Here is a 23727-nt window from a genome sequence, read left to right on the forward strand (position 1 = left end):
ATTTTGTAATATTATATAACATATATAAGATATACCTTATAGAATGAACTATAGAATTTAACAAACTGTGCCATACATCTATTACATTTATACCTAGGAGAGCACCCCACAGTCAAGATAACAGATAGGTAAATGCCCCTCAAAATTTCCTAGGCAGTCATAGATTCCCTCCTAGCTTCCTCTCCCTGCAGTCTCCAGTATTCAGGCAGTCTTGGCTCTGCTTTGTAACTATAGATTAGCATTCATTTTAAATAATACTATATAAATGAAATCAGATACAACATTTTCTCTTTTATCTGACTTTTTTCACCAGGCATAAGAGATTTAATATTCATCTGTATTATTGTCTCCATCAATATACTTCAGACTTTATTGCTGCTGAAAAACAACTCATCATATAAGTATACTACAATTTCTATAATCATTAAGTATGAGGTAAGTGGGCAGATGAGTTATTTGTAATCATAGGTATTAAAAAGTAAACGTTATAAACATCCTTACACACATTTTTGATTGATATTTGCTTTTGTACCTCATGAATATATTCCTAGGAGATGACTGGGTTTCATAGCAGATATAATTTTAAAAAACAATATCAAAACTGATTTTTTCAGATCACTGTACCTTGCTGCATCCCCATCAACAGTACACAGAACTCCAGTTGTTTTACATATTTGCCATCATACGATCAACCTTCTGAAGTTTAGTCATTTTAGTAGATATTTAGTGGTACGGCATTGTGTTTTGATTTTGCACTTTCCTGGTGACTAACATGTTGAGGAACTCGCCACACACTTACTTCCTATCTGCATATTTTCATTGGTAAACTTCCTGTTCATGTTTTGTTCCTGTTTCTCCTTTGAGTTCTACGTGTTCATTATTGAGTTTTGAAAGTTATTTTTCCCTCTTTATTTATTTATTTATTTATTTTTGGTTTTTCTCCGGTACCGGGAACTGAACTCACGACCTTGCGCTTGCCAGGCAGGCGCTTTGCCGCTGAGCTAAACCCCAACCCCTATTTTTCCCTCTTTAAAAAAATATTCTGGGGGCTGGGGATTTAGCTCAGCGGCAAAGTGCCTGCCTGGCAAGCAAAAGGTCGTGAGTTCAGTTCCTGGTACCGGAGAAAAACCAAAAAAAAAAAAAAAAAAAAAAAAAAAAGAAAAAATATTCTGGGTGCAACACCTTTGTCACATATGCAATGTTCAAATATTTTCTCTAGATTTGTGGCTTGAGTTTTAATTCTAAAGTATCTTTGGAACATAAAATAATCAATTTATTGGTTTATTAATTTTAAATAGTTTTTGTTCTTAATGTTACAACTAAGAAATTATTGCCTAACCAAAACTATCTTCTGTGTTTCTTCTAGAAGCTTTATACTTTTTAGTTCTTGAATTCAGACATATTATTCAATTTTTGTAAATCTTGCAGAGTGTGATTAAAATTCAATTTTTTTAGAATATGGATTTTCAAGAGTTATATTTCCCCAAAAGACTATTCTTTTTCCCTGAATGTCTTTGTATATTTGCTGGAAAATATTTGGCCATAAATGTGTGGGACTAGATTTGGACCCTCCATACGTTACTTGTATCCGTTTGTCTCTTTTGATGACAATATTGTAGTTTCCTACTTAAACTTTAAAATAACTTCTGAAGTTAGGTAGTATAAATCTTTTATCTTTTTTTCTTCCATGTCAAATTTATTTTGTCTTTTCCAGACCCTTTACATTTCTTGTGTATTTTAGAGTTAGCCTTCCAATATTTTATAGAATTTCGATTGAGGTAGAATAAATCAATTAGACAAAAGTGATATTTTAAAATCACTGAGTTCTTCAGAAAAGGAGTGATTGTCTGCCCTCACTTCCAGGTGTGTCTCACTTAGTTTTTCTCAATGATTTTTTCCCCTGGGTTTCATGTGCAGGTCTTGCTTATATTTTGCGGGACTTCCAGCACTTCTCCAATAATAATGATAATGGTCAAGAAATTATAACTTCAAATTCCACCATTATTTCACACAGCAAATTTGCCCAGAATGGAATGTGTAAATTTATTGATAGTAGCCCAGGTGACATCTTATGAATGCACAGCTTATTTTGTGCTAGAATTGTCTCCTATTTTTTTTTTTTAAGAGAAGCTCTACTGTTATCTATTGGTACACATTTGCACTATGTGCAATTTAAAGTCACAGTGTAGAGTTGGTGTATGTACACAACACAGCCGGTTTCTTCTTTTTAATCTCCTTCCTGCCCCTCTCTCTCCTTCCTTCTTTAACTCTCCTTTCTCATTTTTCGTTCTTGTTGATATTATTAATCTTAGTTCATGTTTATGGCATTTAATATCCACATTCACTTGAGCCTATTAGGAGCCTGTACATGACATATTTTAATGCTTTCTCTTTTCATTCCTGCTTTTTTTTTTAGAGCCAGGCTGCCGGGTGTGGTGGTGCACGCCTGTAATCCCAGCACTCGGGAGGCTGAGGCAAGAGGATCTTTGTGAATTTGAGACCAGCCTAGGCCAACCTGAACTGCATAGCAAGACCCTGTCTCAAAAAAAAAAAAAAAAAAGACAAAACCAAAAAAATAACCACCAAAACCAAATAGAGCCAGGCTGTAGCATGCCATAAATCTTCAAAGTGAAAGTATTGATGTGGATGTTTATTTTGCACTTTATTCTAAATTAGATTTCAGGTTTCATTGGAGGGAGAGCATTTGAGGAAATGGGATACATTAAAGAAAAGCTTATTTTACATGTGAATTATCTGCATTTTAAATGTCACAATTATGAAGGATGTTGTGAGCAGTGAAACAGGATAAACTGTGTTGATAAGTGGTCCTGAAATCAGGGAAGAGGCACAAGAACACAGAAATAGAGAATAATGCTAAAGAACTAACACTGATTCCTTGATTAGGGAATGTACTGATTAAAGTGGTCAGAGAGGCTGGGGGTATAGCTCAGTGGCACAGTGCCTGCCTGGCAAGCATGAGGTCATGAGTTCGATGCTTGGTACCAAAAGATAAAATATAATATAATATAAATTAAAATAAAGTGATCAGAATAGCCAATAATTGAGCCAGGCATTGTGGGGCACACCTGTAATCCCAGTACTCAGATGGCAGCTTCGCTGTAAGTTCTAGACCGGGCTGGGCTACATAGTGAGTTCAAGTCCAGCCTGAACTTCATATCAAGAGTCTGTCTTAAGAAACAAACAGAAATGAACAAGAATGAATTAAATAAAACAAACAAACAAATAAGTGAATAAAATTTCACTGTGTGAAACAATTTTGTTTGAACTTTGGAAAATGTTCTCATTAGCGAGAGTTTTAACTTATATTTGGGAGATTTGTGTTGATGAACAAATAAAGCAACTTTTTATCACAAAAGAAACAAAAGCCCAAGCTGCAGAGAACTCCGGACCATGATTGACCAACACATAGTAAAAACTTGGAAAGTCTTGTTCTGAAAAAATAAGTGTATGCGGCTTATTCATTTGACTATTCTTTAGAGAATACAATGGACTGAAAAGTTTTGTTGGCTATTTGGGCAATTATAATCATGATCACACCTTTCTTTGTCACTAGGAACAGGATTCATCCATTAAGATCAAAGTGCGCACCAGAATTCACATATTTGCATATAAATCAAGCCTTCAAGGAAAGACTCAAGCGTAGTAATTGTATGGGAGATTTTCTTTAAAATGTTCTGAGAAACATTTCTATTTGTTTGACTTTATTATGAATGATATTTTAAAGCAGGTTTTACTTCTCATATCTGCCTTTTTAGTATTATGCTCAAGAGAGGTGTGCAGAGGCTAAGAATTACTCTATTGTTTACAACATTTGGGTGCCTATCTCCAAATGAACTTTGTGGGGCTGAAGCTATACATAATAAAACTGCCAAGTCAGTCTTAGATTATTAAAAACTGTGGAGAGAGAGAGATGAAAATGTGCTAAAACTTGAGCAGTCATTGCAGATCAAATACGTTGCCAGTATCTTGGAAGTCTCAAGGAAAATCTGTCCAGCTCAGAGTCAGTTCCTCCAAAATTAAAATATCAAGACGTTTAAAACAATCAGATGCTTAGCCTTCAGACTTGGTTTATGTCACCCTATGAAAACGAGTGTAAGCATTTTCTGCAAAAATCCCTGTTGTAAAGGCAGAGAAGCTATTATTGTTGACACTAATCTGCACTGATTACATGCGCTGATTGACTTCAGGAGATAATGACCCTTCTCTGTTCCCAGGGTTGAAAGAGCCTGACTTTCTCTACAGCTCCTGCTAAGCCTTCCTGGGGAGATTGCTTACTCTGCAGCCTCCTGCCCCTGAAGGGAGAGGGTGACAAGGCTCACTATAAAATAGAAGGAGGAGAAGGAGAACTCCCCAAATTCTATATGGAAAATTCAATCAAAATTCAACTTGACAAGGTTCTTGGAAAGAATACCCTGCTAATGCTGGAAAGACAGAAACAAAAAAGAAAATGAAAACATACAAATGTGGTCTTGCATTTTTCACTTTGGTTCAAAGAGTAGAACCAGAAAATGACATCCAAGACAGAATGGAAGCTTGCACTATGAGCACCAGTGTTATAATTTTTTAAAGCTACCCTGTAGAATTTGTCACAGTGTGACAGATTTTCATGATGGAGTGGGCAATAAATAGTATCAATAGGGAAAGATAAGGAACATCAGAAGTCACAAAACAGTTGCCTGAGTTTTGGATATTATCTTCCACTTGTAGAGCATTTTATGTGCAAAATGCTCCTACATAAAAATCTTCATTTTGTTCATCCTTCAAGGAGTTGTGTATAGCATTTTGAGCATCTCAATTAAACTGAGCAAGTTCTAAAAACCGCAACTGAGAGGATGCTTGCAAGTCATGGGTCGTGCTGTTTAAACCAGGACTATTTTCAATTTTTACTTTCTGTTCTTTATTTTGAATCATCTTCCCATAAACTAGATGATGTAACAATAAGAAAATATTATGAGATTTTAGGTAAGCGAACATCACCATCTGTGTCAGAGTGTCTACAAGCTGCTGGATATTATTCAGTGTGCTGAGGTGCGGTAGACAGCATACTAAAGAGAATCTACAACATTCCTTGAATGATATCTGGCACATGACAACTGAAATGGATGAATGGGTGGGTGAATGGATTGATATTCTTGTTTTGGTTTGATGTTCAGATTTTCATCATGTGGCTTGCCTCTACATTATTTATTGTTTCCTAGGACATTAGGATGAACCTTTTAGATCAAGGAACTGCCTGAGATGCTGCTGAGAATTTCTTTTCTCTGTTGCCATCTGTTTATTAGTTAAGATCCTTTGCTCTCAAGCTCAGCTCAGCATTTACTGTATCATTACTGAATACAGACACAGAATCTTGCTTCTGTTTTTCTGAGAAACACATTTGATAACCTCTTAATACAATGACTCTAGTATACAGAAGAAAGAATAAAGTGCCAAGCTGGAGGAAGGGCAAGAATGGAAGTCTAATGCTCTTTGGAGAAGGTGGATAGAGAAATACAGGATGAAATCAGAAAGCTAGAAATGTAAGCAATGGGGAAGGAGAATTTGGAATACATCTGGGGAAGTACAAGATCACTAGCAGAAGCACAAAACATCGGGAAAGAGCTGTCAGCAAGAAATTTGGAGAAAGGGTGTTTGACACAGAAGTTAGTCAGAAACATGTACAAAAGTAAAGAAGTAAGGTGTGGGCAAGATCCATAGGATCAAATGCTGTCTTTTATCTGAGCATGAGTTGGGTGCAGTTTCCTGGTATTTAGTTTCTAACTAAATTGAGTATAGCTTTCTCATCTATTTAGAAAGCACATTAGAAAATTTAACTTTTCTATTTCCAGATGAAATGTGAAGTCCCCCTTAGAGTAAGTTAACTTCAATTCAGCCTTGCACTGGTATTATTTTTCTTAGAGGAAGTACAAATAGCACAAGCACATCTCGTAGAAGATTACAGTACATACATGTGTTAGACAACAGCAAGGTCTCTTATTTTATTTTTAAATTTTTTATTTAAATTTTTTATTTTTTCAAGTCTTTTCTTTTAAAGAGTTCTCCTATCACTTAGGAAAGGTTTTAAGTGAAATGATGTAAAGGTCTACACAGGAAATGTTTTGATTTCAATAAAATGAAAATGACTCTAAGACAATCTGCTATTTCTTTAAGAACCACTGAATATCCTACTGAGAGGCATCACCATGATACTGTACCTGAGATGGCTCCTACCTCTTCATTTTGGGACAGATTCTCCAATATTCTAATATTGTCTAATGTTTTTGAATGTGACGTGAAAGTTGACTAGAATTTCCTTTCATTCATTCTCCTTTATTCTTCTCTTGTGGGTCAAAACTCCATTCTTGTTGAAAGTAACTCCTGTTTAATTCAGTCAGAATTGTGTTTTTAATTAGTCTGCCTTTCTTCAATTTTGATATTGCAGCTTGGTGCTTTATTAGTCTGTATACTTTACAGAGGGTACTGTGAATGAGAAGTATGCAAATGGTGCTGTAAATGAAGCTATTTGCACATTTATTCCGTGCTCTCTATGGAATCACATGCTATAATGAAAAGATGGCTGGCTTTGGATTCAGAATTATCTAGAATTGAGTCTTTGCTGTAACTGATTTGAGGTAAATATTTTATCTGCTTTGAGCCTTTGTTTCTGATATGCATGAAGGCCAGGTATGCATGGGCTTTTAGAAACCACAGCGCTGCAGGCTGGGGATATAGCTCAGCAGCCCAAGTGCCTGCCTGGCAAGCGCAAGGTCCCGGGTTCGATTCCCGGTACCAAAAAAAAAAAAAAAAAAAAAAGAAGTCACAGTGCCTTATCTAAATCCCAACTCATACAACTATGAACCGTGCCACTTGGATCAAATAATCTGTGCCTCAATTCTCTGCTATAAACTGAACATTACAGTAGCGCTGTCCTTTACAGGAATTGTGAGTCTGAAATAAAATACCATATGTTAAAACACAGAACATTTCTTTTTATATTTTTTTATTTGTTTATTTATTTTTCAACATTTCCAGTACTGATGATGATCACCATTACCTGTGAAGCCAGAATATCTAATAGCTAATGTTTAAGAGTTTAGCCTGAGAAAGTGTGGTAGGTTATCCAAACCCCAAAGTTGAAATGCTCCCTTTTAAACTTCTCCCTCCTGGTGCCCAACACACACCCAGAATTCACCTTTCTCTCTCTCTTGTTCTCTATTTCATTTTTTTAAGCTGCAAAGCAACACAATTGATACAGTAGTGTGTTCTATTTCCACAGCAGAGTTCTATTATGAAATAGCATATGAACGTAGCCATTGCTTACTTTATTTTTTCTCACTATAAAAACATGTCTCCTGCGGTTAGTGTGTACATGCAGAAATCTGTGGCAGGAAGTTCTATTTTCAGTATATAGTCATATTTTTCTCTTTTCGCCCACATCCTCCATATACAAGCATACATCCCACAGTTTCAGTCACACCAGTTTTATCATTACCTTCCTGGATTTCCTAAACTGGTACTGGTTGTTCAGGAGGAACCCTCTTGACAGATACTCTAATCCTCCTGCTACTGAGAACTGTTCCCTTGGTAGCAGGAAAGTCCTCCTATGATCAAACTTCTCATTGTTCAGAAGCTGAAAATTTCACTCGTAGAGATATGATAAAAACCCAACCTTTCTGATCTGTTTGAGGGGACTGCAGAATTTTCCCAGATGGGAATGGAAGAGAGAAAGGCTCTTACTGGTCAAGTGGTGGCTGCCCATTTTTGCTTTGTGTAGCAGGGAAACCAGCAAGAGCTACTCAGCTTAAATGTTTACCATTATAATTCAAGGACAATACTCTAAACATTTATTACGGTTGCTGGAGACACTTCAGTAACACTGAAAATGAATATTATTGTGTTGCCCCCAAAACTATAAAAGCAATGTCTGTAGCACTACAATATTGAAAAACTTCTGGAAGTACAAAATTCAAACTGTCCTTTAACAAAACATGTAAAAATTGGATTTGTAAACTTTTTAATTGCCTTTAAAACAATGGTCTCAGAAAGTATTACAATATTTCCTCTCAGGAGTGTATCAGATAACTGAGGTGGAGTCTAGCACACGTCAAGGACTTGCAGTCAAATTGCTCATGTAATTCCACAAGAGTTTGTTGACTCTGCCAAAGTATGGCCTGCTTATTACACACATGACACATATAGTTACTGACTATGTAGGAAATAACAAGTCTCAAGGCTATAAATCTTTATGTGCTACTTACTTTAGCTGAGACCAGGGTTTTAGTTAATAGACTTAGCTAAGTTGATAATTGCAGCAGAAGGAGAATGTTATTAATTAAAAAATCACCATAACATAGACATTAATAATTTGTTAACTGTAGATTTTAGTGTTAGACAATTCAGTGATCAAGATTTCCATTGCTGTGTTATCTTGTACCATTACTCAGCTGGTCTGAGATTTCAATTTTTGCACTTATAAACAAAGAATTATAATACGTTTGCATGGGATTGTTGCAAAGTTTAAGTGATGTTATGAGGTAAATGCTTAGTAAATGTTCATTGCTGTTTGTATTAACTGTCGTCAAATTGAAAGCTGTGCAACCTCTGTTTCACTAAAATTGTAGGAAGAAACTATACCACAGAAAGTGTGTTTAAAAAAGTAAGCTAGGTCTCAATTCTGGTACTTCCAGAAATAGTTAGAATTTAGATTTCTCAACAGAAAAGGGAAATGTACATTTGATAAAGGAGGTTAAATTATGAATCTATTTTGGAAGTATCAGAATGAATATGCATGTGTTCTTGCTACATTTTATACTTGAGAGGACATATTTCTTAATGTAGTCCACTGAACAGATTTTAGAGACAGTTATCACCTCAGTAGAAATGAGCGACTCCAACAGACATAATGAGCCACCAAATATCCTATGGCAGTAAAGGGAGTGTCTTGGTTACTTTTCTCCCATTGCTGAGACATTCCTGACTCCCAGCATTAAGGAAGGGAAGGTTTATTTAGGTCACAGTTTGTGGAGGTTTCAGTCCATACTCAGCTGGATCCAAGGCAGACTAGCACATGGCAGAGGCCAACAGTTGATAGCATAGGAAGATAGCAAAAGCAACAAGATCACAAGAGGAGGAAGCGGGTAAGCAATCTCTTTCCCTCCCTTACGTTGTATGCAAACTACCCACCCCAGGGCAGTGTAGCACTCATACCCATAATTGCAGCATTGGTCCAGGGATCAATCATAAACTCTAGAAGTCTGCCCCAAGACTGCATGAGGCTTTGGGGGGACATGCAGACACAAACTATAACAAAGAGTCAGGGAGCCAAGAACGCTTGGAAGTGTGGTGCAAAAAACGTGCAAGATGAGCCTGGACTATTTTGTGATGGCCAGAATGCAGATAGAATATGATAGGCTGCTATTTTTACTTACGAGCGGTTGGGAGGCTGCCATTGGTCAACCATGGGACAAAGGGGTCACAGAAAAGTAAAATAAGCCTAAAAATAAAACACACCAAGTACATTAGGATTTATGAGATTCTAATGATAGCAAGATGGGAAAAGGAGTTACTTAATGATGATTTCATTTATAGCTTTAAATTGATATAATATCAGACCTTTCCCTGATTTTTCCAAGCATGCTTCACAGCAAAACAAAATGAGATTTTCGCTTTTTTTTTTTTTTTTTTTTGCAATTCTAATGAATGGATGGATTTCGGTATTTATCAACACTTCCTGATAAGAAAAAAGGGAAATAACCAGACATGTATACCTTCTGATAATGAGAAAAGGCATAAAATATCTTTGCCAAAAAATGAAAAAATTAATAAGTAAAACTTGTTTATGATGAATCTTCTAGATCCAATTTAAATTTAAAGGATATTTGTTTATCTGAGTATCCAAACTGACAATATCAATATGTACTACAACAACCATAGTTCACGTCCTGTCACCTTGTCTGAAATTCTGTATTGCTTGTGTTGTTTTTGTGTTATTTTGTAAATTTATGTGTGTTTGTTAATATGTTTTTGTTCTTTTATCTTTAAAATAAAAAAAGAAATAAATTTAAAGGAAATGCAGACAATAGAGCTGATGTTCAAAACACAACAGAATTTAATAAGCATAACCTAGAATACAGAAAGCTGTGTATATTAATTTGGTTTTTTTCACAAATAAATATGAAGGCAAGAGAGGGAGAAAGCAGCCATAAGGAGAGGAGGGAGTGAGGAGCAGGAGGCAGAAGGGGGAGATAGAGGGAGGAAGAGGCAGGAGAAGGAGACAGGATGGCTGCAGGGAGAGAGAAGCTACAGACTGAAGATGTGATAGTTCATCAGCGAAAACATCAAATGTCTTCCTTCTAGATAGTACAAGCTGTACCAGTTCTTTTTTTTTTGAAAAGTTCTCCAGTAGAAAATGAAAACAAACATAGAGGATCTACAATAAGAAACACAATTTTTCAGCTATGTGGTTGAAGCTTAAGGATGCTTACTTTCATGGTGCACATTTTTTTTAATTTTAAAGATAAAAGAACAAAAACATATTAACAAACACACAAAATCTGAAAGGTACAATAGATATTGTGAAAGGGGAAAAATGCTCAAAAGGAAAGAACAACTGGGATGAGGGAAAAGAGAAAAGAAAGAAAAAAGGGAAATCTATGCATACACACACACACACACACACACACACACACACACACACAGGATAGCTAAGATAGTTGTACTACTGATTTCTACTGCTTTAGTGATGTGCATTTTTAAAGAACTTTGTGTGTTGTTTTTTAATCTCAAGCAGCAGGAGAGGTGGATGGCATTTTTTGTTTTACTGGGGAGGAAATAGGGTGTGGGTGGTGATGATAACAGACTTATAAAGCTCAGCCCAAACACAGTGAAATGGGATTCAGAGTGGACTACCTGACTCTATTTCCCATGTATGCTGCTTCCTATGATAGTGAACTATGTTGATCAGAAACTCATAAAGAAAGGTCAGATTCCTACTCTCACTGCATGGTGAGCTGAATTCTTCACGCCAACTTAGAAATCTGGGCATGGAAAAGAACCATGGAGGGTTCTATCCATGCATTTTTCTATCCCCAAAGCAGATGGCATTGATTCCCCATTTGTAGCCATTATAGTCATGGTAGACCATGATATTGACTTTTCTGAAAATCACAAATGCAAACAGGATTAGAAAAATATGTATACAGCCACAAAATGTGGACATATTCTTCCCTAAGGTCAATTTCATCATGAATAAATTGGAATTACCATTTCTCCAAGAGGCTTATATTTGAAAGCTTATGTTTTTACAAATATCTGACCTACTCATAGCAGAATTAATATTGTATTTGAGCACAGTTCTCCAACGAATCATCCTACCCTTTGTTAATTTAACATCTGCTTAGTCTTTACTTTCGAAGAATTTTGAAATGTATTTATTAAATTCGTCAGTACTTTCTATATGGCAGATAAAACAGCTTGTGATTTTATTGTCCTAAGGCAATGTTGATTGTTATGAAGATGTCTTTATGTCAAGTTCCTTTCATCCTAGATAGAGATAGCTTTATCCTATATCTAAAGGTTTTATCTACACTTATTTTTGTTCTTTGTCCGTATCTCTATGGTGCCATTAGGAAATGCAATATGATTACAGTGTTTGCCCCATTTTGATGTGCTACACAAAGAAATATCTTACTTTCTTTTTAGCGTGTACTTAACAGTAACATTGTCAATTGTTGAATGTCTCAGCTTGAGCAGGAAAATATAGTTCATAGTGCAATAAAAGCAACATTCTTAATTTAAATCTGGGGTCCCTAGGGCTATGTGTTATTGTTCTCAATTCTGGATAAAACTTTAAATGCTAGATATTTTTAAGAGCGTTGCTCCTCTGCTATATATCCAAAGATTTGATCTCTAGAACAAAGCAATCCCACATCATGGCTCAAATAAGATAATTCATGCTGGGAAAAGTTTCATGATGAATAACTTGTAATCTCAAGCATTTGGTGTGTCCTTAGAAAAGCCTCTGTAAATCAACCTGTGGTTTGAACTGTGGCTCTTGCAGAATTGTAAAAAATGCCATCGGGCTGTCAAAGAAAATGATGCTCAAAAGACAGAGCAAAACAAGCCAGACATAAGCGTTACTTAATTTTAAGTAACAGTTGACTAAAAGGGTTAAGTACTTAATAGCATGGAAGTTTGACTTCAATTAAAAATGTGATTATCTGCATAACTTGACACCTCTTAAAAGTAAATGTCTTTTTTCACAGAGATGATATATCCCATTACTGTACCATATAGACAAGGTGACATCAGAGCAATTCCAGCTTCTGGGAGGATTTCTCTAATAATTCTGGTAACCTGGGTCACTTGGAAGATTAAGCTGTTATAACAGTACCTACATTTCGGAGCTCACAAAAATTTGGTGTTAAAAAGCATTCCCAGAATTCTTTGTATTACCAGTTTTCACTTGTGCGGCAAAGCAGGTCTTTTATTTAAATTCCTTATACCAGAATTTCTCTTAGGGAGAGAACTGTTTGTGATTAGGGATCTCTGTGACCAGTCTTTGTAATGGTGAAAACAAAAGCACCAAAATCAAGGCAGGGAAGAGGGCAGAAATGTAAGAGATGATTGAAAACAACTCTGCACAGAGGACTTCTCATGGTCTGTGTTTGTCCTGTCTTGCTTCTCCAATTTAAGGGGTTCCTCAGTCTTTCAGGATCTCAACACATCTGAAGAGTTAGATAGCTGTTTATAGAACTCCTTTTCACTCAGGTTTGGTCTATTTTCTTCAGTATAAGTTCCAGAAGTGCATTGTTAGGAACAATATAAGAGCAGCTAAGTTATGTATTTAGTCATTCTGGCAGTAGGTGCGTGACGTTTGTATATCTCATTATTACTGCTGACTTTACTTGGTCAGGCGGTGTTTAGTAGATTTCCTATAAGGTAACTACTTTTTCCATTTATAACTGATAAGTGTATGGGGATATAATTTGCAATTATTCAGAAATCGCTTTTCACAGCACATTTCTTCTCACCAACCGTAGCACCACTTATGATTCTGGGCTCTTCTTCTTAGGTATATTCTGAAGTTAGATTGAAGTATGTTTCTGATAGATTAGATGAAGGCTGTGAGTGACGGGGATTGAAGATCACCTCACGATTTGTGTTTTGAAAAATCAGAAGTCTTGACCTATCCAAAAGTGAGCTAAGAAAACAAAATAAAGCAGGCTGAAGGGTGCAGCTTATGAATAGCATCTGGCTCCATTAGCTTTAAGAAAACTGCTAGATATGCAAGTGGAGATATAAGAGATGCATTGGCTAAATGATCCCAGAGTTTAGAAAGAGAAATAAGATAAAGCTATAAATTTGGAAGCACATGTATGTAGATGACATTTAAACTATTGAGACTGCATAAAAGGAGTAAAAGTACTCCTATCAAAGGAGTACAAATAAAAGTACTCCTATCAAAGGAGTACAAATAAAAAGACAGAAAATCTAAGGACAGAGCCAAGGAGTAGCTCAAAGTTAAAAGATCAAGAACTCTGGAAAATCCGAAAGTCAAAATAAGAAATGGTCGCAAGAATTTCAGAGTCTCGGAGAAAGAAAGCTTGATAAGAGCATTGGAATTCAAGAAAAAGAGGCTGGAAGGTTTAAGTCAAATCTCATAGACAGGTAACCTTATCTGATCTTCTAGCCCTGTGAGGATATGTGAATTCATTGCTAGAGTTTCCTTCTGAACTAACCATTTGAATTCAATACCAGTGGGATGAACATAAATTGTTTGTGTTCGTAATCCTGCCCGAAGGCAGGGTTATATGTATGTGTCAAAGTCAGCTGTGGTAAAATCCTCAAGTGACAGAAAAATGTTGATTTCCTAGAACTTAGATTTTATTTTCGTTTTCATCAGATGAGCCAAAAATATAATTTACTCAAAAATCAGACAATATACCCTATTGGTGTCCTGGGGTAAAGGGAAAGAGTCCCTGTTAATTTGATATCATTTCAATTTCCCAGAGCTAATGGAGAGTGAAAGCAGAGGTCAAGGCATATTGTTCTATATGATATACGATTGCTGTGAAGTTTCAGAATGCTCTAGAAATGATGATGTATTTCTGTTGAAATTAACATTTGTTGTCATTATTTTAGCATTCGACTGATAATTCTTATGGGGGAAAGGGATGACGTATTTGTATAATTTATGTTAGTTAATAATCCAACTTTTACTCAACTTCGATAACTATATCATTTTAAACTCAATTTTTGTTTTATTGTTTCAATTCATTTACAAGAACTATTTATGCGCTAGTTTAAGGAAGATGAAATAATACATTTTAGAATAAGGCAAGTTTCTAGATTAGATATACAATGCCCAAAATCTTCAGTGTTCGGTGACCAATACTCTCCCGACAGGCAGTGGGATCAGTTAACATTATCTTGAGGAAATCACAATGTAAGAAAACATAAAATTATTCCTTTTTTTTTTTTTTTTTTTGGTTTTTCTCCGGTACCAGGAACCGAACTCACGACCTTGTGCTTGCCGGGCAAGCGCTTTAAAATTATTCCTTTTTGTTCAACAAACACCTTCAATCTTAAAATTTTCCCTAATTACCCAAAGGAAACTTCAGGATTAGACGTTATTAGTTTCTAATATTATGAAGCTTAAAATAAGCACATTTTTACAAAATAAAAAAATATTTTCTTAGTATATTAAATCTATTTTAATATGTATTTTAATATGCCCTGTACTGTGTAGGCTTAGCATAAAATTATTTCCTACCAACATACTCACATATACTTCCTTCTTTTCATAACTTAAATTTGTTAAATTAGCATATTAGACGGTTTGGTGAAAAAGATGGGAATCTTACTTGAAATATTCATTCAATCTTACTTTATCCAGACTCCTGTTTTTGCAGATTACTGGATTGATTCCATCAGCTATAGATCCTTGGAATGAATTTGGGCTTAAAGGATTAAGTAGGGCAGAGATTCCTCCTAAACAGAGGTCACATTGGGATAGATGTGGAAAGGGGATGATAGGTTAGTATCTTCATTGTGGAATTAAGGCCAATAAAGGAATTTAAAACACTACTGTAATTCTCTAAAATTCTATTTTCCAGTGTTCTGAATCGACTATGGGGTAAATAAATATTTCCTGATGAATGAATGAATGCACACATACATATATACAGTGACACAAAATCTAAGGAATGCTAAAAGAGGACTGCATAAAATTCTAAGGCCCGGCCATAAGGTAAATATATAAGCACATTATCAAATCAGAAAGGGTATAACAGGTTGTCACAAGAACTGCAGGACTATCTATGATTTGTTTCATTGGTCTGTATCATTATGTCACACATGCTTAGGGGTAGAAGGCCAATGTACTTACTTTATATTATTTGTTTTCTATACTATTTTCACCTTGGCATGTATATTCATTATAATACTGAGATTTTGAAAGATGCTTATTATATGATTATGATATTATCAGCTATATTAGTCTTGTAAGTAGTTCAGCTGAAAAACATTAAAATATAATTATGTTTGTGAATTCAAAAATATATTCCTTTAAATAATTCCAACTTTTGTATGTATTTTAATGTTGTCATTAAGAAATAATTTCAGATAGACATAAAAGTTGTGCAACTTGTACAAAAAAAATACATACACCTGTCATCCAGATCACTCAGATATTATATCATTATTTTTTTATACTTCTCTTGTCCCTGGATATAAAGTGCCTTTACCTCTATATCAATCCTAACCACACTAGAATCACCAAAATCAAAAAATTAACATTGACAGAATTCTAGTATCAGAGATCTCGTTTAAATTTTGCCAACTGTCCCATCAGTGTCCTACAACTTACATTTTTTTGGTCTGGGATCAAATTCAGATCACACTCAGAATTTACTAGTCATATATTTATACTATAGTCTGCTTCAACTAAACTCCAATCAAGATTCAACACTTTCATGAACTTGACATTTTTGTATTTATGAACCAGTTATATGGTTGGACTTCCCTCAGTTTGGGTTAGTAAGCTTTCCTCCGTGATTACATTTACATTATAAACTTTTAGCAGGAACACAAAGAAGAGATGTTTTATCCTTCTTATCACACCATAGCATGAGGTACAGGATATCAGTTTGCCCATTAATATATGCCAGATGTCTTTGATTGGCTCTCACCTACTATACTTCCTTTAGTAAGAAGGTAAGACAATCTGAAAGACAATCAGGTTTGTTATGTCTGCTTATATTACATTTTGGCTATCCCTTTTTTTCTACATTAAAATACTATATGGAAACCACCATTATACAAGATTTTACAGCTGAGGGAATCACTGAAGATTCTGCCAGTGAGCCATGATCTAGGGATACAGTCTTTATTTGACCAGATACCCGTGAATCCCTACTTTAACTGTGGTAGTGTCAACTAGGACCTTGTATCCAATGACACTCAGTGAAACTGGTATTCCCCTTTCTCCAGTGTATGGTTGCCTGAGTAACAAGTCAGAGGTCCTTTTGGGGTGAACGGCTCCTGCATATCCTCGCCATGGTTTTGTAGGGTATTTCTTCATGGGAGGCAGCCTATCTTCAGCAGGCTGGCCTGGAGTCTGAGGATTCGCTAGATCTAGAGGTTAAACAGGGGGTTTTGACTTTCTGTTAGGCAGCTGACCTCAGTTTTATGCCCAATTATTCTTGGTTTCTTTTCATTTTAAATATCAGACGGTTTTCTTTTTGATTGCTTTCTCTAACATGCCTCTAAGAACTACATGTTCCATTAACTCCTTCCACACATATCTGCAGGACTGCTCTTTTTGCTGCCAGTCTGATCTTGCTACTAATATTATAAGTATGTGTACCTTGTTTCTGATGGTAAAGTGCAGCCTCTGGGCCTCTGTGTCCCACAAACTATCATCCCCATCAGCATTAGAGAGCCCAGTTTATAACAGCATTCCAGATATGGAACAGCCTTGCTGTGTGTCTAAATGCTGTTCCATGCTGGCTCCCTTTCCTGCAGAATGTTCCTTCTTACTTTTGTAAATTGAGTGGAGTGTATTCTAGAATCCTCATGAGAAATATAGTTAGCTGGTGTTCTTTATTTTTGTTTGGTTTTTTAAAATTTTGATCTACCATTTTAAGTAGATGTGTTTTATTTTATTTTTGTCTTTTTCAAGACAGAGTCTCACTATGCAGTTCAGGCTGGCCTTGAGCTCACTTTGTAGCCCAGGCTGACCTCAAACTTGCAATGATCCTCCTGCCTCAGCCTCCCGAGTGCTGGGATTACAGGTGTCCGCCACCACACCCAGCAGTAGATGTGTTTTAATAGGTTCACTTTCTGTGGCTTTGGTCTTTATCTTCACGGTATACTCTGCAATTCTGGTATTTATGCTTCTTCTTTTCTTTCAGGATTCTAAAAGCAATTCAAGAAGAATATTCAGATCTTCATTAGGAGATTCTGCCAGGGTGCTAAGTTTGGTATCACAACAGCACCCCCATATTACCAAATATATCCTGACCTTCTTGGTCGAACACATTCAGAATCTATTCCTATATGTAATCTCTTAGCTTCTGAAAGTGTACCGGCCAGACTCCAAAGCTTATATGGTGAAGAGACTACCCTAGGTGTGAGGACAGTAGCCAGGAGGGAAGCTGAGCATTGTGAGGAGGGTGAATATATGCAATAAGGAAAATGTCTCATTTGAGGCTTGTGTGCAGTTTTTTAGCAAGAGTAAGAATCTGTCCTTCAATAAAGGAGAGTGGGCCACTGCCTCAGACCCAGAAGTATCAGAGTAACCAGGGATTCAAGTTTAATTCTACCTACATATATATTTCTATATTAGCTTTCTTGTCACTGAGGCAAAATAGCTGCACCCACAGCTTACAGGAGGAAAGGCTTAAATTAGCTTACAGTTTCAGGAGATTCAGTGCATGGCTGGCAGGTTCTAGAGCACAAAGAAATCTCATGGCACAAGGCATAGTGGAGCAGGGCTATTTAATTCATGCAAACCCAGAAGCAATGCAAAGGAGCAGTGCCAAAAAAGAATGGGCCTGGGACCATCTACGTCCGAGACCACACTCTCATGACCTATCCAGACACACCTAGGAGTGTGCTTTACTAAACTGCTATGTGTTTCCTAATTCAGTGGTGTTGACGTATCAGATTAATAGCCACAGTGCCCATCCAAGTATTACACTGTCAACTACCTGATGCGAGCTTATCATTTACACTTTAAGGGAATCACTAGTACCTTGCTGCATGATTTCAGAGCCATAGCTCATATATCCTCTTCTTTACACCTCCCATATCAAGGAGATGGTCTCCAGATAATGCATTTCTTTCCTACCATTATCCAATCCTTTGTGAAGAGAGGTGAAATATTAAAAATCACACTGATACTACGCACATGCATTGTCTCATCAATAGCTACCTATGCCTTATGAAGGAGTTCCCATGACCACCTCGTCTTTACAGTCTGCTACCTAACATCAGTCCTGGTACCAACTGCATTGGTTTAAGTCCTTAGAAGCAAAGCCCGAGACAAGGATTCCTGAGTAATGGATTTGCTGAAAGCGTGCTCTTAAGAAAAGTTGTGTGAAGATGGAGCAAGAAAGAAAAATACTAAGCAGTTGTGTGGCTTCACCTGGAGAGAATCTTCAGGCTGATCCCACAGCGAGCCACACAGTACTAATTGCTCCATCAAGCTGATTCTGTGAAGGAACATTTTATGTCCCTGTGTAAGTCCATCATTGTCTTTTGGCTGCCCTTGGGGACATGGGAATAACTTCCTTGGAAAGGTGACTTGTGCTTTCCTGATGACAGTTCTATAAACAGGGGCAATGGCTAGCAATGAATAATTAAAGCAAGTGGGATATGAGCACCCTATTTCAGTAAAGGGGATCTAGGAAGTACATGCATAGACTACACTGTTTACAAGGATATGCCTCAGAAGGAGCACTAGAAAAAAGTAGGCTAATATCACTCCCAGGATTCCTTTCCCTGCCAGTGCATGCCACTAGCTGGTCCAGGCTTCACATGGATGAGGAGGGCTCCTGTTGATGCATACAAAAAGGCTGGCATCCCAGGGCACAGAGAGGAAAAGATGAGATGGTTCTAGGGGACAAAGGAAAAGATTCTGCTATCCCAGAGGACATTACAGTCAGTAAACATTCGAATATGGGCTTTACCCTAGCAATCAAATTCTTGAAAATTAAAAATACAATTTATAGCAAAGCGTGGTGGCTTAGACCTATAATCCTATCTTGGACAATTTAAGGACTTAGTAAGAGCCTGTCTTAAACTAAACTAAATAAAATAAAATGTTTGTGATTAGTTCAGGGGGGAGGTCCTGGGTACAATCCCCAGTAAAACACACACACACACACACACACACACACACACACACACAATCACTTTTCAGTCTTCAGATAGCCAAGAGGATCAGTAAATGTGGGAACTGAGCTTTCATATACATTGTTGGGGGAGAGTAATCTTAAAAGATTTTGCAATCTATTACAGATGTTTCAAAATTAGATAACTGCCTAGCTCAGATATTATGCAAACATAAATTATATTACAAACATTTTACAGAATCTTAAAACTATGTATTCAGATGTAGCCTAAGAAAAATCGCATACAAGTTGACAAGAATTTACCTCTATGAGGGATCATATTATTGTCTGTAATAGGAAAATAATCCACAGTACATGTTTAAAGAAGCAGAGCAGCTTTTAGTAGTCTACACAGAATTACTCAAATTTATTAGTTGTTTAAGTGCTAATTTTTCTTAAAACACTAGTTCACAAACACAGATGATATATGGTTTTCACAAACTGATTGCAAATTTGGATACTTAGATATTAGAGGGAGACATAAGTGGTACTGCCATAAAATAAATTGAAACACAATTTTTGAGACCTCTCATGGTCTAATTTGAATATTTGATCAATTGTCTCTCATTTCATGATTTCAAAAGAAACCCCTCTCTACAAGGGCTCCGTCTGTAAGAGTGTGTTTATCAGGATGTATGTGCACGGTACACTCTAATCTCAGAAGCCTACAAAATATCACAAGGGCAGTGATATTTGTATTTTGCTCAGAACACTTTGTCCAGCTTTGCTCAGAAAGCAGTTACACCTCTGTTCTGAGCCACCTGACCTCCTTGATCTTGTTATTTGTCTAGTGGACCTTATTTGACCACATGACCTACAATCAGAACTACTTTTAACCAGTGATATCCCAGGCAGCACCATATGAAAGACTTCAGATCCCCTTAGATGCCAGTCATGCAATTCTGCATCTGTTTAACAAATAGCTATGCTCAAGGCACTGTTAAAATATTATAAAAACTTAGAGTCAAGACCAAAAGTTATGAAGCAATCTTTTTGTGCAATGCTGGATTTGCCTTTTGATTGACTTTTTATGGAAATTATGCATTATCAGCACTGTCCTATGCACTATACTTATTAAAACTGAGGCAAGACAGGAGCTATGAGTGATAATACAGAGCAGCTATCACTACACTTGAAATAATAATGGAAATCATTGGGTTTTTTTCACTTCAGAGTATGAGAGAACCCAAAATGGCCATTTTAAAAGAGTTTTTATTTTATGTTTTATTTTTTATTTTTTGTCTTTTTGAGACAGGGTCTCACTGTGCAGTTTAGTCTGACCTTGAGCTCGCTTTTTAGCCCCGCTGGTCTTGAACTCGCAGCGATCCTCCTGCCTCAGCATTCCAAGTGCTGTGATTACAGGCATGCTCCAGCCACCATGCTCAGCTTGCTAAAGATTTGAAGAAAAGGTTCTAGGTTGGAAAAAGCATAGGATAATTCTTATTAAAAATATTTAACTGATATTATTTTTAAAGTGTACATATGAACAGCATCTCATAGCTATCACTGAGCATTCATAAATTTTATCTCATATTTATGCACACAAACTTTCCTTTGTGTTGCATTCCTCAAAAATGAGATGTAGGAAGATCATTGCATCTGCACATGGGTGAGCCCACTAATACAGTGTCAGGTATTCCTCCCACCCACACCAAGGAAAACTCGGTACAAAGATATTGCTCTTTTCAAGTCAGCACAATTCCTGATGAAAAGAAGACTCCATGGTTAAATTGTTTAGTGGGAAGTAATGACATTACTAGATGATTTTGTGTGGGGGTCTGTGAGGCAGCGGTGATCCTACTCTAGACCTTTTCACTGAGTTGCATCCCCAGCCTCTTCAATTTCTTTTTAAAACAAAGCCTCACTGAATTACTGTATTGCCCAAGCTGGGCTCAAACGTGCAATCATTCTGCCTCAGCCCTGCAGAGTTCTGGGATTATAAGTACGCAGCTGCATACTCACCTACTTAAAGTGAAAGCAACAGTTGAAATTGTATCCACAGAACTCACCTTTGTGAAAGAATTGCATAGCCCTCTATCTCATGGAACATAACAGACACATGAACCAAAATCTAATGCTATCTCATCTCCACCAGGGGTAGCAGGCTGAATTTAATGCAAAGAATTTTACTACCTCATAAGCATGTTCACCTTGCCAAGAGTTTACTACTAGAGATTTTCCATATGGTGACTACAGCTGTGTTTCAGATTTATGTTTCTCTTTCTGGACAATTACCTATCCAAATTTCTTTTAATTGAATGACCTGTCAATGCCTGAATATTGCATTCATTCTTCTAGAGGAGTAGAGCACATCCTCACAGACTCATTTTTTTTCTATTTTAATAATTCTTATAATATAAAAGGATTTTATGCAAACATTTGCCTGAAGATGTGCTTGATTAGGCTATTTTAAAATTCTTACTTTGCAGTAATCTTTTTTTTTTTCCAGTTTTGCTACTTCTCCTTATTAGACAACTCTTTTAAGTGACATCTTTTAAAACCTTTAAATATAACATAATAAGCCAGGACGTTTTGATACAAATCTTTAATAATTTTCTTCTGTGTGTCTAGTTCAGGCTACAGAGACTCAAGATTAGTTTTATGATTAATGTCACAGATCATACTATTAGGAGCATAGGACATTTCTGCCTATTTTGTGAGATCCTTTCCCCTTATCTACCGTTTTAGACATCTGGCAAAGATGGATGACTGACTGACAATTAAAGCTGTGAAAAGAAAAAGTCATTGATGAAAGCAGCACTCCTTCCTCAAGATCCAAGGGTGAATAAAAGACATCTAGGTGACAACTTTTATCAGATGGATTTCCAGAAGTTTTTCTAGTTACAGGAAAAGCTCTCAGGCAAAAAGGACTGTTTAGTCCTTTACGTTTAAATTTCAGAAGAACAATCATGAGACAATTTTTGCCTTTTGTAAAACATCAGGAAGAGATTCAACCCCCCTCTGGTTACACGGAAGGACTAACCTTGATAAGGTAGAAAATAATGGTAAGTGATTAGAATTTCAGTGTTTTGTTTTTTGGCCCTCAAACTATAAATTGTAGTCTTCTAGTCTGTGTAGAAATGCCAGCATTTACATTTGTATGAAAGTTAAGGAATAACCCAGTGATCTGTGGTGATTCTGACATAATATGAAAGACTTAAAAACTTGAGATTAAATTTAAAGGTATCAACTTGTGGCGTGTTGGATCTTACATAAAACATCCCCAGTAGGGCTGTTTTCCTGACAGTCCCTTTTTGATAATTCACATTGTAAATTCCTTTCATTATTTCTGCTTCTGCACTCTGTTTTTGCATATTTGTACCAGATTTATGAGCCTCAATGCCTGTTCCATTCATAACGATTTTTAAAGAACATTGTATCATCTTTATTTTTACTAAAGGGGTTATCTACATAATTATGTCTAGAAACTTCAAATGTTTGCATACTGGATCATTGGACAAATAAATCATAAGCTGAGCTATCCGTTTCACTAAGGTCTTGTGCCAAAAGATAATTTAGGTCAGTGGGATTCTCAATTATAAAGTAAATGAAGTAGCCTGTTGTGAGTATCCACAAAGGAAGGATGGAACTTAGAAGTGGATTTCATAAGAACAATAAATTATACAAAGAAGAATGCCTTGCGTAGGCAGAAACAAGAGTAAAGAAACAAAGGTAGACTGGAGATGCAAAGGGCTGGTGGATGGTTAAATAAACAAGAACATACTTAAAGGGATCCCCCAAAATGGCAATGGAATAATGATCAATATAGTAATAAAGCACAAACTGAAGAGCAGTGAAATTATGTTTTGGTTCTTTGATTCAGTTTGAGTTTCAGTGAGGCCCAGTGGCATATTACTATCTTTTCTTAGGTGATTTGATCTTGTCTTCCATTTTGATTGCTGTAACCATGATCCCTAGTTTACTATGCTTAATTTAAGAAATAGTGTTCTTCATAATCACAAAGACCTAACTAAAACACCCTGAGAGCTGCTCCTGGATGCTAACTTTTAGGTCTCCATGGATTTTCTCTGTTCTGTATTAAATATTTCCTGTTAATCTAATCATCAAAGACAGTTAGATATTCACTGAAATGGGTCCTCCTGGGTACTGTTTGAAAATATCATTGAGAAAATTGTTACAAACTCATTAAAACATGACATTTCATGTAACACACCACAGACCTTTCTGTTCCCTGAAGACCAAATTCTTATTTGTAATTGTACTACAAAAATAAAAGACATTTACAGTAGCAAAAGAAAAAAATTATTTTGAAGGTATGGGATAGGGAATAATAATATAAATTACAAACTAGAGCAAAAAAGTCCACTGT

The sequence above is a fragment of the Chinchilla lanigera genome, unplaced genomic scaffold (genome assembly GCF_000276665.1).
Source record: "Chinchilla lanigera isolate Chin_1 unplaced genomic scaffold, ChiLan1.0 scaffold00050, whole genome shotgun sequence".
Classification (NCBI taxonomy): domain Eukaryota; kingdom Metazoa; phylum Chordata; class Mammalia; order Rodentia; family Chinchillidae; genus Chinchilla; species Chinchilla lanigera.